This window comes from Ricinus communis, chromosome 8, assembly GCF_019578655.1.
Source record: "Ricinus communis isolate WT05 ecotype wild-type chromosome 8, ASM1957865v1, whole genome shotgun sequence".
NCBI classification, from domain to species: Eukaryota; Viridiplantae; Streptophyta; class Magnoliopsida; order Malpighiales; family Euphorbiaceae; genus Ricinus; species Ricinus communis.
This window is the reverse complement of record NC_063263.1, coordinates 3,345,902-3,359,507: the sequence shown is the minus strand read 5'-3', so window position 1 is coordinate 3,359,507 and position 13,606 is coordinate 3,345,902.

Here is a 13,606-nt window from a genome sequence, read left to right as displayed (position 1 = left end):
GTTTCAAACCATATAAAGCCTTTTATAATTTAAAAATCTAATTTGAAAATTCATGATTTTCAAATCTGAGAGGTTGCTTAACAAATATGTCCTCCTCAAAATATAACAATTTAAAAAAGCACTTTTTATATCTGTAAAAGTAGAAAATAAATCTGAAATTGTTGTTTTGTCTATTGATCTTGGAAGTATATATATATATACAATTGGAGAAGTTTTTATTCTAGAATATTCTAATCTCTAGAATTATCTCTAATTAATTATACTCTATTATTCTAGAATATTCTAATCTCTAGAATTATCTTTAATTAATTATACTCTATCTTCTATTAATTACTCCATATTCTATAATATTCTAGATTATTCTACAACACTCCCCCTCAAGCTAGAGCATAGATATCAATCATGCCCAGCTTGTTACAAAAGTAGTCCACTCTAACTCCATTCAAAGCTTTCGTAAATATATCCCCTTTGTTCTGGAACTTGATTACTTAAACTTCCCCCTTCATTAATATTCCTGCTGAATCGCCCATAATCAGTATTTCGACTGATGAGGGCATTAGTCGGCTGAGATGGAGCAACTAATGGGGTTGATTCATTGCGGACAACCCTACTAAAAGTCTCCTGCAACGTTGGAATTTGGAGACTGGAAAGAATTTGAGATTTTACCGACTCAAATTCAGGATGAAGACCAGCAAGAAAACTCATTACAGTTATTTATTCTCGTTGAGCCTGTTGGACTGTCACGTCAAGACTAAAGGGCAATAAAACATTAAGCTCCTCAGAAGTACGGTTAAAGTTCATAAAATAAGCAGTGAGAGATTGATCTTGCTGTTCAGTACGATGAAAGCTCCGGCACACATCATAAATACGAGAGATATTGCCTTTACCTGAATACATAAAATCTAGATAATCCATTAATTCCTTAACATACTCACAGTGATCAATGGGAGGAAGTATTTCACCATCAATTGAGTTCCTCAGCTGTAAGAATATGCAATCATCATCTGTTAACCAAGCTTCCTTGGTATTGTCATCCGGAGGATTATCTGTTAGGTGATAGCCTTGTTGATGCTTCGTAAATACACACGTACAGTCTTGCTCCATCCACGAAAATTGGACCAATTTAATTTTTTATCCGTATTTTCGTCATTGTCGGAATGATATCAGTAGTGACAGAAACTGATTTGGTACCACTCATGATTACAACAGTAGGCAGCAGAGAATAAAATGGATAATAGCAGTGTCCAAATAACAAAGACACAGGCAACAAAGAAAGAAACGCCATAAGAATCTCACAATGCTGCTCACTAGGGCAGAAAATTATTTTTAACAAATGATTGCTCACTTGGGCAATCTAAAGCAAAGGATGATCAGATAATTATATTAGACTTTGATACCATGTAAAAGTAGAAAATAAATCTGAAATTGTTGTTTTGTCTATTGATTATGGAAGTATATATATATATATATACAATTGGAGAAGTTTTTATTCTAGAATATTCTAATCTCTAGAATTATCTTTAATTAATTATACTCTATCTTCTATTAATTACTCCATATTCTATAATATTTTAGATAATTCTACGACAATATCCATTTGAAAAAATTTAAATTTCATATGAGATGCATATGCAAGTAGTAATCTAATAGCCTCTAACCTTGCAATGGGAGAGAAGGTTTCATCATAATCTAATATCTTCTTCTTGATTATAGCATTTTGGCTATTAGCCTAGCCTTATTCGTAGTAATAGTACTATCTTCATCAAGTTTATTTCTAAACATCCATTTGGTACCAATAATAGGATAATCTTTAGGCCTAGGAAGTAATTATTAAATCTTATTTCTCTCAAATTGATTGAGCACTTTTTGCATAGCAAGTACCCAATTATTATCATTTAAAGCCTCATTAATAAATTTTGGTTCAATTTGAGAGAGAAAGACTAGATTGATAATGTTTCTAAGAGAGGATCTAGTAGTTATCACTTTTGATGGTTCACCAATAATTTGATCTTTAATGTGATCCTTCTTGAATTGTCAATCTCTATCAAGGTCGGTGTGAATTTGAAGAGGTTGACTAATGGGAAATTCTTTTACTTCTTACATGGCTCCATGCTTGTTTCTCCTCTTTGATCCTCATTGGAGATGACAATTTGTTGTTGAGTTGAAGGAGACTCATACCTACATTATCATCAATAACAACTACCTTTATCAGATCAAGTGAATTAGATTCGTCAAACACAATATGCATAAACTCTTCAACAACTTGAGTTCTCTTATTATAGACTCTATAGGGTTTACTAGTTATGACATATACCCCTAAGATATATTTTCATCGATTTTAGAGTTTTTCTAAAAATTATCCTTGATATTTAGTATGTAGCATTTGCAACCAAATATCCTTAGATATGAGATCTTAGGTTTTCTACCATTATAAAGCTTATAAGGAATTTTATTCAAAATAGGTCTAGTATAAACATGTTGTGCAATATAACAAGCGGTATTGCCGGCTTCGACCTAAAAGTACTTAGGAAGATTGTACTCATTAAGCATGGTTCGAGCTAACTCTACCAGTGTTCTATTCTTCCTTTCAATAATCCATTTTGTTGATGTGTCTTATGGAAACAAAATTTATGAGAAATACTCATTTGTTCACAAATTTTTTTAAAACTATCATTTTAAATTTTTTTTCGTAATCACTTCTAATAGAAGCAATTTTAAAACTCTTTTTTTATTTTGAATTCTTTTTAAAATTCTTAAAAACATATCATAACTTTCATTGTTATGAGCAAGAAAGGCCACCCAAGTGTATCCAAAGTAATCATCCACAATCACAAATGCCACCTAAACTAGCAACTGTACATGGTCCAAACAAGTCTATATGCAAGAGTTGAAGAGGTCTAGAGGATGTTACCTTATTTTTTGCCTTGAAAGAACTTTTATATTGCTTCCCCATCTGACATACTCCACATACCTTGTCTTTACTGTATTTGAATATTGGAAGCCCAAGGACATGTCCGTCTTTGCATAAGTCTCCAATGAACTCCATGCTGGCATGCTTAAATCTTTTATGCCACATCCAAGAGTCATCATTTAAAGCTATAAGACACTCAACTTTTTAATTAGTTAATTTAGCAAGGTTAACCATGTATGCATTATTAATCCTTTCACCATTAAACATAACTTTATTCTCATCCTTTTGAGTGACAAAGCAAGTTTGATGATTAAAGGTTACATTTTATCCTTTATCATATAATTGACTAATACTCAAAAGATTGTATTTCAAACCATCAACAAAAGGCACATTGTTAATAAGAGGTAAGTCTTTCTTATCATTTTTTCCAATGTTGATGATCTTACCTTTGGCATTGTCTTTGAAGGTTATCTTACCTCCATTTTTTATCTCAAGGTGTGAGAAGAGATTTAGATTGCTCGTCATGTATCTAGAGCATCCACTATCAAGGTACCACTTATTCTCACTTGTAGTACTCTTCAAGTACACCTACAAAATAAAGAGTTCACTTTTTCTTAGGTACCTAAATGTATTTGGATCCTTTATTGTTAGTCTTTAATGCATTACCAAATGGATAACCCAAATGGCTCATTCTTATTGGACATTTATAGTTTGTGTGTCCATCCATACAATAATAAAAGCAAGTGACATCTTTAAGATGATGATGATGATTTTGATACACATACAAGGTCTAGTATATGAATGCTTATGATTATTTTTTCTCTTTTGATATGAGGCTTTAGAGTTTTGAACTCTTTGCCTTTGCCTTCCTTGACCACTAGCCCTTTTGGGTTGGATCTTGGCAGGTGGAGCTTGAGCTTCTCTTTCAGAGTTAAAAACTCCTTTGCTATAGTTGGAGGATGATTCAAACAAATTGGATGGTTTCGTAAATTGTTTGTTCTTACTAGAAGAACCAAGTTCAAATCTCAAACTATGCTTTATCAAAGGTGATCATTGAGTATTTATTAAATCATCAAGTTTTTCTTTTCCCTTTGAAAACTTAGCAACTTGAGATTTTATTTTTACAACCTCCTCTTTCAAACTCTTATTTTCTTAAGAGCACTTTAAGTTTTCAATGGTCAAATTTTCATTGAGCTTAGTTACTTTCTTGTGTTCCCCTAGAGCCACCTTCCATTTAGACAAACATTCTCCTAGGAAAGTAGTCAACTCTTTCTTGGATTTAAAATGTGAACTAATTTCAATTTTCAAATTTTCAATTAATTTTTCGAGCTCATTATTTTATTTTCAAAATTTTTTTTCTTCAAAACCATTTGATCATACTTATACATGGTAAGATCACACATCTTAACAAGTTCAACATAAGTAAGAGAATTTGAGTCAATTACCTTATTGTCTGTAGGCTCCTCCATTTCCATCAAGCATAGATTTACTACTTCATTCTCACTTGAGCCATCATAATGATCCTTGGATTCACTAGAGTCATCCCAAGTAGCTTTAAGTGCCTTTTTTTAATTTCTTGGGATATTTCTTGAGCTTGGGGTAATCCACTTTGATTTGATCCAATTCGTTGCAACCTAAGCATATGATCGATTCTTTCTTGTTATCATCATGCTTTCTGAATAGTTTACCAAACTTCTTCTTCTTCATGAGAATGCTACTTTGCTTCTTAGAAATGAGAGCAAGGTCCTCGTCATAGTCATCACTAAGATCACTTTCATTATCATTTGAGATGACTTCCTTAGCTTTGAGTGTAATTGACTTCTTTTTTTCTTCCTTGACGCTTTTCATTTGACATGATCATCTCATGAGTGAGGAGTTTGCCCATAAGGAGATCGGTAGAGAGGGTGGAAAGGTTATTAGCTTCTTTAATAGAGTTGATCTTTGACTCCCACTCATTTTTAGGAAGAACTCTCAAAATCTTATTGTTGATCTCCTCAATTTGATAGATCTTGTTTAGCTTCTTCAAGGCACTAATGATGCTCATAAGTTGGCTATAAATTTCAAAGACTTTTTCATTAGGCCTTATTTGGAACATCTCATATTCATGCATTAAAATTTAGGTCTTCTTGGTCTTGGCTTAAGTAGTCCCTTCATGCTTATTGGCCCATGAGTCCCAAATCACCTTTGTGGAAAGGCCTCAACTCCACCAAACTCTTCTTTAGATAGAGCATAATAGAGGATGTTCATGGCCTTTCTCCCTTGCGTAGAGCTTTCTTTCTTTTAAAGACCATTCTTTCTTAGTCTTGAGCATTTCAATGCCATTTTTCTTTTTTGTTAGAAGAGTCACTCCTTCTATAATATACCAAAGATCAATTCCATCACTATCAAGGAATATTTCCATGTGTTTCTTCAAATATGGGTAATCGGTTCCATTAAAGAATGGAGGCCTATTGAATGCTTGACCTATTCCATTATGGTTAGATATGGTTGCCATGGACCTTTACTTCAACATGATTAAATCTTTTGTTGAAGAAGATCAGAACTATGATACTAAATGTAATTCTAGTAGCAACCAAGAGGGGGAGGGGGTGAATTGGTTGAAATAAAAAACTAAAAATAAATTAAATTAAATAAGGAATCAAGCACAACTTACAACATAAGAATTTTATAGTGGTTCGGCCAACATTTGCCTACATCCACTCCTCAAGAATTCTATTAAGATTTCCACTACCAAATAAAATTACAATCCTAACTCTATTTGTGTTATTTTGTTAGGCTAAGAACAAACTCAAGTATTTTTCTAAAGGCTTGCACTAAACCCAAGTATTTTTCTAAAGGCTACACTCTAACCCAAGTATTTTACTAGTCTCATACTCTAATCCACTCTTAGATTTTCAATTTTAGTTACAAGAGTTATAATCCCTTACCTAAATACTCAATCTAACCCTTTTAAGCTTTGAATACAAGAATTAAATACTCAACTACCTAAAGATTTAAATCCAAACTTGAATATTTAATATAAGACGAAAAATATGAAAATTCTAAGTTTGTTGAGAGTAAACACATAATGGGGCTCAAAATAAATGCTCTTGCTTGATCTAGAATAATTAGAAATGAAGTTTCAATAGTTCTAGGTGAAATAGAGACGTTGTACCCTTATAGAATGTAAAAATAGCTATTTCAACAACCTTCATAAATGCAGCTTCACAGGTGAGAAGAATCCTTCACGACCGTGAAATCTCAACGCGAAAAACAGATTTGAAAAACTAGAGCCCGTCATGGGTGGAAAAGTCTGCTTTCACAACTAGGAACTTTGGTTTTCACAGTTGAAAACTTTAGTCTTGAACCCTATTGTGATTTCTGAAGATCTAGAGAGTTTGCATCTTTCACAGGCGTGAATCTTTCTTATACCAAGACACACACTTAATCAATTGTTTCCTATACCTCAATTGTAGACCTTGAGAGATCAAATTCATCAATTGAAGGAGGGATTTCACTTGTTTCAACATCGAATTGAAGATCAAGACAAACTTTGGGAGCATTCAAGAGGCAACTAGGGTTAGAGATTTCGAATTTGCAAATTTAGGGTTTCTCATTCAGCTTGAAAGAGAAGGGTGTACATGCCTTTAATTTTCTTTTCCTTATTTTGTTCCCTAATTGCTTTAACCATGAAAATGAGTAGCTAGATCTTTTGAACCCATTGGGGTTCACCTTTGTTGATGGATTATGCTTAATTGTTAGTTTTATAATTTTCATTCTTGTAATCTTCTTGCTATTTAGTAATAAAAGTTTGATTCAGTTAATTTGAGACGTTGAATTAATTGTTTATTAGGCTGTTTCTTGACATTGAGAAATGCTTGTTACAACTGGACATTGAATAGTAAGGACTGGTAGTTAACACTTAGAGATAAGGTTGATTTACTCGCCGGATTAAGAATTAATAACTCTTAATAGTTTTAAATCATACTTAATGCTAATTTGTAATAATTCGATAGGAAGAGATTCCATTAGGTTAGTGCAGGTTTAGGAATCCGGTAAGCTCGAGAGAGGAACCGGGATTCAATTCAGGATTTAGGCACGGGTAAGCAAGATCGGCAATCCATAAAATCCATCTTTAGAATTCCATCACTTAGGCTCCCTTTTGGGTTTGTTTCTCTCTTTGTAATTGTCTTTTGATTGTCCGTTGTTCTTTATTTACTTATTTGCACTCATAACCATTAGCTGGTACGTTAGAACTTTCACACTATATAACATAGCAATAGTAGTAACTCTAGGTTCACCCGATCTCCAGGGATACGACCTTGATACTCACTAGTGCTAGGCTGCATCGGTAGGTTCACTGCCTTAGGTGTAGGTTGCATAAAGAGCCCATCAATTCCTCATTTTCATGGCTGGGAAGGAAGCCATGAACGCTACTGCTCTTTTTGCTGCTTGTGCTGTGAATTCTTCATGACTGGAAACTTTTCTTCACGACTAGAAAGTTGATGTTTCATGAGCGTGAATCTGCCCTGGTTTAGAAGAATCATACTTCTTTTTTTGCACATAAACACTCAAATAGAAAGTTAGTTAATTTTAATTATTTATGACTATAAAAATAGGATTAATAACCTTCAAAGTTCAACACTTACTTATTTCTCATAAGTTTTTTATTTATGCAAAATCAATCATATTTTTGTGATATCATAAATTTTTTATAAGTAATAATAATTATAAGATATTTTAATTTATGAAATTGTATGAAGAGAATTGTCATTTTTTTGTAACATAGTAATTTATTTTGCGATGACAAAAATTTTATTATTTTTGTAAATAACTCACTTTACACAAAAGCAATTATATTTTTGTAATAGCATAATTTCTTTCATAAGTAATAAGACTTGCAAAAATAATATGAAAAGGATTACCATTTTTCTTAAGCTAGCAATTCATTTCGTGATTATGAAAATTTTATTATTTTTGTAAATTTTTCAATCTTTTCATAAATCATTAACTTATGTAAAAGAATTTACATTTTCATAATGTAATAATTTTTTAAGTAATAAGAATTATAAAAAATAATCTTTATTTATAAAATTATAAAAGATTCAACCAATTGTCAATAAATTGTAATGGATAAGATTAAATATATTTACAAATGAATGTTTTTTAAAAAATAATCAAATTATTTTATTTTAGACAAAGTAACAATAACTTATAACAAAAATTATGATAACAAACAACCTTATATATAATATAATAAAAATATTTCTCCTTTCCTCTCCCTTTTTTCTAGACCAAAAGAAATTATAACTACAAAATACATAATTAATATCCATGTTCATGAGTAACAAATACTATCAAAGAAATGACAAGATATAATTTAATAAGAGTGTTGCAAAAATACTTCAAGTTCCATTCCTTAGCTTATGTGATATTGAATAAAATTCTGAATTCCAAATCTTTCTAAAGTTAGTTTTTCTTTTGTCCTATTGTCATTTCGCGTTGGATCAAATAATCAAATGAATTAGTTAAGGTAGGAACGAGCAAATTGATTTTATTTTTTCTGTAAGATTAGTTTGATAGCCAATACTACCTCTTACTTTCATGGCTAAAATCTCAAAATCTTCATTTTTAAAATTATATTTTCTCTTCTTCTATGAGATCTTCTCTATGATGAAGAATGACAATTTATTTGCCTATTCCCTTGACAAGTTTTCTAATTCAAGATCAATTTTATCCATTTTGACATACTTTTAGAAAATCAGAGAACCATAACTCATTACTTTAAAGAATGGGTAACATTTTTTTTGTAGGCTACTATAGCCTCAGATATTCATTATGTATCTCATCCTTTTGATGGCATTTTAGGCTTAAATGCAAATTTTAATCTTCGAATAGCTTTAAACTTATGTCCAGGTGGGAATTTTTTTGAATAGTATTTTACTTGATTGGATTATGTTAGGCTTAAGTATTTATTTTCAAAATTTTTTTATTGAGTGATCTCAATTTCTTAAAGCTATCAAGCCTCTAGAAAAATTAATCAGATGGAATATGGCCTATCTTGAAACGAATTGAGTTTCTATTTCTTTACAATAAAGTATTTCTTTATCTTTCTTTTTTTCTTTTGTCCTTATTTTATTTGGTCTTTTAATAGTGTCGAGTAGTAGGTCTTTTAATAGTGTCGAGTAGTAGGTCTGGTAAAGAATTAAGTTTATACCCTGACTCTTTGGATTTGTTGGTTTGTACTCTTGAGTTGGGTAAGGATACTGAGATAGCCATGAATGCAACAAATCTTGTCTTGATAAGGAAGATTTTAGGAGAAAAAAACATACGAAGCGGGTTTAGTTAGGAATATTAAGACAGGAGTTTAGAGCATAGGGTGGTTTTAAGGTGTAGAAACTTAACCAGCAAAAATGATTCTTGTTCAAATTCTTTAATAAAAGGGGTAAATGGAGGGTTGAGGAAGGAACCCCATGGAACATTCAGCGAAATCTAATGATACTAAAGGAGTGGGATCCTAGAAAGATGGTGGAGAATATCAATTTTTCAAATGAGTTCTTCTGGGTCCATGTATATGGTTTAGCCTTGGACAATATGACAAAGTTTAATGCAGAGGCGATAAGGAACTTTGCTTTTTCTAGGTTTGAAAAGGTAGAATTCACTTTGGATAATGTCGTTCAATGGAGTAATTATATGAGGGTGAAGGTAGCAGTGGATGCCTCTAAATCCACCTTTAGACTCTTTAACAACAAGAGAGATGGTAATTAAATATGGGTGCATTTTTCTCTATGAGTGCATGTTGTCTTTCTACTAGAAATGTGGTAGGCTGGATTATCCTACCAGATTATCCATGTTTATCCTACAATGAAAGATTATGAAGTGGAAAAAAAGGAAGAAAGTGGTATGGTCCTTGGATGAGAGCAAAACTTTTATTGTCGGTGAAAAATTTTCATGGTAGAAAAGAGAAGTTAGATGAAGGGAGGAGGGAGGCTCAAGAGAGTAGAGAAGTAGAGCATGATAGTAGGCACGTGGATGAAGGCTCTCGAGAGAGGAGCAAGGTAGGCATTTAAGTGATGGTACAAGTAGTATGGTGTTATTGACAGCTAAAAGGATAGAGTTGGCTCAGATGGAGGAGGGGAAAGGTCTTATCAATCTACCTATAAATAAGATGAAAGGTTTAGCTATTAGAGAAAGTAAAGGAAAGTAGTAGCGGAGAACTCTAGGAAGATGAAAGGGCATGGACTTCTGAAAAAGAAAGAATGGTCTACTTCTGAGTAAGGACAACAAGATATCGATTAGGAGAAAGGCCCAAAGGATATGGGTAATTTGAATTAGAGGTCCAAAAGCATCTATAAGGGCCTTTGTTGGGGTGGTGGCCCATCACTGGCACCTGTGCTCACTTTAGAGCAACTATTATCATATCCTCAACCCAAGTGCATGGACTCTAATTTAGCTCATTCTTAGAGATAAGAAGTTTAAAATGAAAAATTTGGCTAAAGGGAAACAAATCTCATTAACCAAGCCCGATTGAAGTCCTCTTGCTCATGAGCATGGTTAGTAAAGTTGAGTAGGGGTAACTGAGTTAAGGGGCAAATTGTTTATGTAGTAGATGAAGATATGGAGAAGATTATAGAAGCTGGTGCTGCTACGTTAGCAAATACTGAAAAACTTGAGAAAAAAGAAGTTAAAGCCTTTGGTCATTGGCATGAAACCACCCTAGGAACCTTACGCTCTTTGTGTGGAACTGTTAGGGGTTAGGACAATTGTTGGCAGTTAAGGCCCTGACATGGCACTTAAATAAACACCTCCCCTTTGTTGCTTTTTTGATGGAGACAAAATAATAGAGTGCTAAGTTTGAGCGTCTTTATAGTAAAAAGGGTTATTTGGGTGGGAGTTATGTAGAGCAAGCTGGTAGATGATGGGGACTGGATTTCTAGTGGGTGGAAGGGATAAAGGTGTGATTTTTGAATAAATATAAAAATCTTATTGATGTATGTTGGAGGACGGGATAGGTTGGCACCTAACAGGGGTTTATGGATCTCCAAGTTTTGATAAGAGGGAAGAGGCATAGAGAATTACTGAGTAGTTGAATATAGGGTTCGATATTCCGTGGTAGTGTATAGGGGATTAGAATTATTGTATGTTCCCTAGTGAGAAGAGTGGGGGAAGGGGAGGGAATTGGGCTCAGTTAGAAAGGCTTAGAAGTTTTAGAGATGAGAATAGCCTCATTTCATTTGACTTTCCATGACAGTCAGTATACATGGACAAATCAGCAATTTGGTAATTCAAACATTAAGGCATGTTTGGATAGGGGTATGGCGAATCAAGAGTAGTACTCTCGGCTCCTAGGGCAGTGGTGCTCCATAAAGGAATGTTAAGCTTGGATCATTAACCTTTAGTTTTAGCTTTAGAGAGTAATCGAAGAAGTAGAAAGCAGTTCTCTTTCCAAGCTCGTTGGGTTGATCTAGAGGGTTGCAATGAGGTTGTTCAAAGGCCTGATTTGGTCAGGCCTCAAGTGGGGAGCATGGTGATAGTTTATTGGCCAAGCTACATAACTATAGACATGGGCTTTTGAAATGACACTATAAAGTAGTGGGTAATGCTGATAAGAAGATTAAGGAAGTTAAAGCTACTATGGATTTGCTTCATGCAGTTTTTTTGATGATGAAGTAAAGAAAGGGAGCTGTTACTTGAGTCAGATCAATCGTATTAACGAGATGAGAAATTTTAGTGCCAAAAGTCTCGAGTTAATTAGTTGTATACAGGGGATAAAAATACAAGATATTTCCATCTTAAGACTATGTTCAATAGGAAGTAGAACTTTATAAGAAGAATTCTAAGGGAGGATTGGTTAAAGATTTTGAGTGAATCCAACATTGCCCAAGAGGCAGTCAAGTACTTTCAGAACCTAATTACCAAAAATGGTAGGGGCGTCACAAAAGACATCTTCAGTTGCATTCCTCCTTTGGAGTCCCCAAAGATGAATGATGTGCTCACGAAGCTAGTTGTCACGGGCTTGGTGTTTTCTACCAACGAACCGTGCGGCACTAGCTACTTTCTCGCGGAAACAAGTCAGCTAGTCAGCCTACTCCTCCTTATGCTAGGCAAAATGCTAGCGAGAATGGCAAGAAGAACAAAAGGAAGCTTAAGAAAGCTTAGAGAGAGAATTTCTAGAGAGAGAAACTACTTGCTCTTCTATTAAGCTTGAATAGCTTGATTACAACTTGATGCTTGATACTTACAAATGAAATCTCTAAGCTATATATAGGCCTCCACCTCCTCAATGGACGGTGAGGATACATTTCATCTAATGGCTAAGATTAAGCCTCTAGAATGATCTACCACCTACCTCCATAATTATCTACACAATATACATGTTTCTAGATGGTCTAGAATCTTCCATCTAGTATGAATGGACGTCCTTGCCCTTGTGAACCTTCATGTGGCCAATGGGCGGTGGCATATCCCTACGGGCTGTGATTCTAGGCCTGCGGGCTATGGTGTTGGAGAAGCTTGTGGGCTGTGACATTCTCCCCCACTCATTCGGGCGACGCCCTCGTCGCATCTTCCTCATATGCTTTGATTAAGTCTCTGAAGTTCCATAAAGTGAGCTCGTGCTCCCAGCTAGCTTCACTCTCGGGCAATCCCTTCCACTTTACAAAATACTCGGCATAACTTGGATGGGAACCCCTTCTCGGTATGACCCGATGTGCCATTACTTCTTCGGCTTCCTTTTCGGATACCGTCGTGATTGCTGTTGGAGCTCTCTTTGACTCGCCCCTACTTGGATCTTCCTTATCCTCATGGTAAGGTTTCAATAAGCTCACGTGGAATACAGGGTGCATTTCTAGGTGCGATGGAAGCTTCAAGCGATAAGCTAGCTTCCCAACCCGTTGCTCTACTAGAAAAGGGCCTTCATAGCGCCTTACTAGTCCTTTATGCACCTTCGCAAACCTTCGGCTTTGATGGGGAAGGAGCTTTACCATCACTGAATCTCCTTCCTCGAATTCCAGGTGCCTCCTCTTTCCATCCGCCCACTTCTTCATTCTTTTGGCGGCCTTGGTCAGATGAGCTCGTGCCATGTCGGCTTTCTCGTGCCATCCTTTGGCGAATTTGAATGCTGCGGGGCTAGGGCCCTTATACCCCATGGCTAGTGTGTGTGGAGCCAATGGTTGTTGCCCTGTGGCAATCTCAAATGGACTCGCCCCTGTTGACTCACTCTTCTGCAAGTTGTATGAAAATTGGGCTATGTCGAGTAGCTTTGCCCAATCACTTTGGTTGGCACTCACATAATGCCTCAAAAATAACTCCAGCAAGGCATTCACCCTCTCCGTTTGTCCATCGGTTTGGGGATGAAAGCTTGTAGAGAAGTTAAGCTCGGACCCCATCATCTTGAATAATTCTATCCAGAACCTTCCAGTGAAGCGAGTATCTCGATCACTGACAATGGTTTTCGGTATGCCCCAGTACTTCACCACATGTTTGAGAAATAGGCGTGCTGCATCCTCGGCCGTGAACTTTGTAGGCACGGGAATGAACACACCGTATTTGCTAAAGCGATCCACAACTACCATGATGTTGCTACATCCTTCGGACTTCGGTAGGCATGTGATGAAATCCATGGAGATACTTTCCCAGGGCCTCTCTGGAATCGGTAGTGGTTCTAATAAACCAGCGGGCTTGTTCTGCTCCACCTTATCTTGTTGACACACAAGA